Below are 6,000 nucleotides of genomic sequence, written 5' to 3'. Positions count from 1 at the left end.
CCTAAATTCGGGTGATTTTTCCACCCCTGATTATAGGTGGCATATGGATCATTATTAGGGGTTTTGGGAGCATTCCCCATGTAGTTGATCTGTTCAGAAGGAAATTGAGCATAATCATAATTCTCACCTTGCATGAAGCTACCAGTCATGTCATAAGGAGCCTCTTGAGGGGCATTCTGAGTATTAACAGCTGAAACCTGCATCCCACTCAAGTGTTGAGTAAGCATATTAATCTGCTGAGACATAACTTTGTTCTGAGCTAGAATAGCATCCAAGGTCTCTACTTCCAAAACACCTTTCTTCTGAGGAGTCCCAAAGTTTACAGGATTCCTGTTAGATGAGTAGAGATATTGGTTGTTAGCAACCAATTCAATAAGCTCAGTAGTCTCTTCAGACATCTTTTTCATGTACAATGAACCACCTGCAGAATTATCTAAACACATTTTGGATATTTCACATATGCCCTCATAAAAGATCTCCAGCTGAGTCCATTTAGAAAACATGTCATGAGGGCATTGCTTGGTCAGCAGCTTGTACCTCTCCCAGGCTTCATAGAGGGTCTCACCATCTCTCTGCCTGAAGGTGTGAACCTCCACCTTTAGCTTAGTCAGCTTCTGTGGTGGTAAAAATTTGGACAAAAATCTAGTGACTACTTTATCCCAAATGTTCAGGCTCTCCTTGGGTTAAGAATCTAGCCACAACTTTGCTCTATCCCTCACAGCAAATGGAAAGAGCATGAGCTTGTAAATCTCAAGATTCACTCCATTTGTTTTCACAATGTCACGAATCTACAGAAAATTAGAGATAAATTGGTTTGGATCTTCTTATGAGAGTCCATGATACTGACAATTTTGCTTCACCAGAGTGACTAACTAAGGCTTCAGCTCAAAGTTGTTTGCAGCTATAGGAGGTACCACAATACTGTTCCCATAGAGATATGGATTGGGGGAAGTGTATGAGCCAAGCACTCTTCTAGGTTGTTCATCTCATCCGGATTTTCCACATTTGCATTAACAGCACGATTATGATCCATAGTGGACTCTACAGCTTCCTTGTCAAAGGTCTCACTTAGATTTTCACTAGCCTTGTAGAGTCTAGCTTGTTGCAAGCGTCGTCTCAAAGTCCTTTCAAGTTCAGGATCAAAATCTATAAGAGTTTCCTTGTCTCTATTTCTGCTCATAAACAAACAGAAAACAAGAAAAGTGGGAGTCTCTACGTCAGAGTGTAGAGAATTCCTAGTGAGGTAACCTGTGTAAAGAAATAACATAAAACGCTAAACAATTAAAACAAGAAATTTTCGAAAATTGTACTAAGAACTAAACTAGAAATTTCGAATTCTATATAAAAAAAATGAACAAGAAAATTAAAATAAAATTATCTAGGTAACAGCAAACTTAATTTCAGAAATTAAAGAAAAACTAATAGCAGTAAATTTTGAAAATTAAGGAGCAAAAATAAATAAAATTAAAACTAAAATGCCTAATCTAAGCAATCAAACAACTAATAGTTTTCAATCATACTCAATCCCCCGCAACGGCGCCAAAAACTTGGTGCGAAATTTATAACCCACAAACTAACCAGCAAGTGCACCGGGTCGTACCAAGTAGTACCTCAAGTGAATGAGGGTCGATCCCACGAGAATTGATAGATCAAGCAACAATGATTGAGTTATTGGCTTAGTCAGACAAACAGAAAAGAGTGTTTGGGTCTCAATTGCATTAAATAGTAAATTCAGAAATTCAGAAAGCAAGCAGTAAACGGGTTGTGAAACGTATGAGTAAAACAGTTAAGGTTTCAGAGATATTTATTTTCTGGATTAACTTTTCTTACCAAATATTTTAATCATGCAAGATTCAATTCATGGCAAACTATATGTGACTAACCCCTAATTCCTTAGACCTTTTTAGTCTCCTTTAACCATCATCAACCGCCAATTCCTTGGTCACTTGATTCCAATTAAAGGGTTAAGTTCAAATCTAGTTTATGTGCCACAGAAACTCTAATTACCCAAATATAAGAGGATCATATGTCACGTATACCATTAAGTCTAGATAATTAGAAATTTAGGAGAATTGTTTTCAAGCTGTTGTTCAAGTAAAGAGCTTTTCCGAGGTTCACAAGAACTCAATTAGAATAAAGGTCATACTTCCATTCCACCCAGAATCATAAGATGAAGAACGAAAATATTTCTTAAATTTAAAATTAATACATGAATTAAAATAGAAAAGTAATAGTATTAATCCATAGAGTAAACAGAGCTCCTAACCTTAATAGTAGAGGTTTAGTTGCTCATGGTTCAGAGAGAAAACTAGGGTTCTCTAAAACTGTAAACTGCGAAATGAGGTCAGAGAGAAGAGAAGAGCCCGAAGGGCTAATTCTTTTTCCTTTTATATCTAATCCTAATTAATGTAAAATATATTTTCTAAAACTAAATAATATCTTTTCCTATTTATAAATAAAACAAAGTTTAATCAAAATTTAATAAAGATCTTCGTTGCACAACTTGATTGAGCGTGGGGACCATTGTTCTCCATAAAGTTGGCACCTAACTTCACAATTGTGAAGTTAGGCGTGAAGGGGGCAACAAGGCTTGGAGGCGCTTTCCTTTGTCTTGGCGCCTAACTTGGCAAAAGCCAAGTTAGGCGCCACCTATGCAGCATGAAACTCACGTGAAAGTCTTCCTTTGGCGCCTAACTTGGAGAAACCCAAGTCAAGCGCCACCAAGGCCGAGTGTGATGGAGAAGAAGTGTACACTATTATATATTGTTGGAAAGCTCTGAAAGTTAGCTTTCCAATGCCACTAGAATCATGTCAATTAGACCTCTGTAGCTCAAGTTATTTCTGTTGGAGTGTAGGGAGGGTTGACAACATCATTCACTTCTCTTTTTCTACAGAAACTCCATCAAATCCATCCGAATGCTACCTAAAATAAATAGAATTGCACACAACTCAAAGTAGCATCTATAGTGGCTAAAAGATATTTAAATTTTGATTAAACTCAATAATTCGAATGCAAATTTACTAGGAAAAGATAGAAAAGATGCTCACGCATCAACGCACAACCTACCGTGTGTAGGCATGGTTGCACCACTTCAAAACGTGCGTACACACGCATCACTGTGCATATGCATGGATGCTGAAACTTCCAAACTCTATTTTTTTCATGATTTCTCTTCTTTTGCATGCTTTTTCCTCATTTCTTCAATCCACACTTGCCTTGGAAACTTGAAATCACTCGACAAATACATCAAGGTATCAAATGGAATTAAAGTGAATAAAATTTAGCAATTATAAGGCCGAAAAATCATATTTTCACTTTCAAGCATAATTTAGGAAGAAATCATGAAACTAAGCTATTTCAATGGATAAATGTAAGAAAAATCAATAAAATTCACCCAATTGGAGCAAATAAATACTAGGAAATGTGGATTCATCACTTTGATACTTGTCTTGATTTAGTTTTCTTTACTATTTCTTGTTCTACCATCTTACTTCTTTTAGTTTTACTTGTTATTCCTTTTATTTGGTTATTTTACTATTGATGAACTCTTGTTAATTTTAATTTCTATTAATGCAATTTGATGTTTTTATATTTATTGATGTTTAATTGGGTTATTATTATTATTTTCTTGCATTTGGTAGTTTTAGATTTTATTATTATTGCAATTTAATATGCTTTTATTTTCATGCTCACTAAGTGTTTGATAAAATGTTTGGCTTAGTGTTAGTGCCTTTTTTCACACTCTTGGGTTGGAATTGAGGACCTAGGTGACTTGGAGTCAACAATGTCCATTATTGATTGATATAAGGGTAGTTAGTTGATTTGGTTTCCACTAACGCTAGTCTTTCACTAAGTTAATTAGTGAGTTGGCTAGGACTTGTAGATTGATATCAATTATACCTATTTAACTTATCCTCGATGTTAGGATTGATTAAGTAGGATTAACCCTTTATAATCATCTATGTTTGTGGTCAATGGCTAGGATAGGTAACCTTAACTCTCAATCCTTGCCAAGAGGTTTCTAGTATTTGAATTTCCCTTTCTTTTGATTAATTGCCTTAAGTTTAATTGCTTTTGATATTTAGTTATTGTTTGTTTCTTTGATTCCTTAATATTTACATTTCTTGTCTCTTGCCATCAAACCCCTTACCTCATAAGCCAATAATTGAGCACTCTATTGTAATTCCTAGAGAGAATGACCTAAAACTTAAAACTCCCGATTATTTTATTTGAATTGTAACGATTCCTTATTTAAACTTTGATGTGAGGATCCATTGCCGATTTGGACTATGTTATCAGCGGCATTGTTTTGTTAAATTTCCAACCAGCATAAATCCCTCCTCATCAAGTTGGCTTGGGCCCAATTCTACTACAACACATCATTTTGTAACAGCATCAAAATGTTCCCTTAAAAAGCCTTAAACACATCATTGCAGGAGTTGTTGGGTGAGAGGGACATGATTTTAGCACAATTGAAGCTTAACTTACACCATTCACAACAATTTATAAAGAATTATTCTAATCGCTCCCGAAGACACGTCGAATTTAAGGAAGGTGACCTAGTCTTAGTGATATTATAGCCTTATCGCCGACATTATGTTGGATTAAGGAAAAATAAAAACTTGGTATACGATACTTTGCTCCTTTCCATATCAGCAAGAAACTCAGTGCAATTGCCTATAAGTTGGAGTTGCCACTTGAAGCTCGTATACATGATGTTGATGCGGATTTTGAATACCACAAACGAACCGGCAAGTACACCGGGTCGTACCAAGTAATAACTCAGGTGAGTAAGTGTCGATCCCACGAGAATTAATGGATTAAGCAGTAATAGTCGAGTGATTAGGGTAGTTAGACAAGCTAAAATGAGTGATTTCAAGTTCTAATAGCATAAAACAGTAAATCAAAGAGTGAAACAGTGAATGGTTGGTGAAAATAATATAAGAAAATAGTTAAGGCTTTGGAGATGTTTAAATTTCCAGATTAACAATTCTTATCAACTACTTTAATCATGCAAAGATTCAATTCATAGCAAACCTTAAGTGATCAAACCCTAATTCCTTAGTAATTTAATCTCCTCTAACTCAATCAACTGCCAATTCCTTGGTCACTTAATTTAAATTAGAAGATTAAGTACAATTCTAGATGAGCCACACAAACCCTAAGTACCTAAAAATGAGGCGATTATATGTCACGTGTCACATTAAATCCAAATAATTAGAGAATTGTAAGGAATTAATTTCAAGCTATAATTCTAGTTATATAACGTTTCCAAGATTCAATAAGAATTCAAATAGAAAAAAAAGTTATCTTCCAATATACTCTAATTCCTAGGATGAAGAACGAAATTAATCCTTGAATTTAAATCAGTGCATTGATTAAGAGTAGAATAACAATAGTATCAATCCATTAAAATAAATAGAGCTCCTAACCTTAACAATGGAGGTTTACTTGCTCATGACTCAGAGAAAAACCTAGAGTTGTAAAAAGTATAAAAGTACGGAATGAGGAAGATGAAGAGAAGAGAGCCCGAAGGGCTGAATTTTTTCTCCTTTTATATCTAATCCTAATTGATACAAAATTAAAATTATAAAACCTAATAATATCTTTTCTTAATTTAACAACAAATTTAAAAAAAAAAAAACCAAAGAAGCTTTCCATGGAACTTGATGACACAGGCTTGGTGCTAAACGCCGAGTAGTGGCATTTAGTGCCACCAAACCGAATGCTTTTCACACTTTTCAAGGCACCTGGCACTAATCGCCGGGTAGTGGTGTGTAGTACCAACTTGACAGCAACTATTTTTCTCCCTTTTCTTCTGCACAAACTCTGTCAAACTTGCCCAAATTTTACCTGTAATTAACAAAATAGCAATACAACTCAAAGTAATATTGATGATGGTCTAAAACATCAAAATCTCTGAAAAACTCAACAAATCCACATCGAATTTACTAAGAAAATTAGGAAAAATGCTCATGCATCACAACACCAAACTTAAA

At 34.9% G+C, this 6,000-nt stretch overlaps 1 non-coding gene across 1 annotated transcript; it reads left to right on the top strand.

Moving 5' to 3' along the window:
• The first annotated feature begins 497 nt into the window (after positions 1 to 497).
• Positions 498 to 605, top strand: LOC148571512 (small nucleolar RNA R71). Its single transcript, XR_015908708.1, has one exon. It is a non-coding gene; the product is annotated as a small nucleolar RNA R71 (small nucleolar RNA).
• The last annotated feature ends 5,395 nt before the right edge of the window (positions 606 to 6,000 follow it).

Source organism: Arachis ipaensis, chromosome B3 (assembly GCF_059453495.1).
Source record: "Arachis ipaensis isolate K30076 ecotype BB chromosome B3, ASM5945349v1, whole genome shotgun sequence".
In the NCBI taxonomy this organism is placed as follows: Eukaryota; Viridiplantae; Streptophyta; class Magnoliopsida; order Fabales; family Fabaceae; genus Arachis; species Arachis ipaensis.
This window is presented reverse-complemented; position numbering and strand designations above follow the sequence as displayed.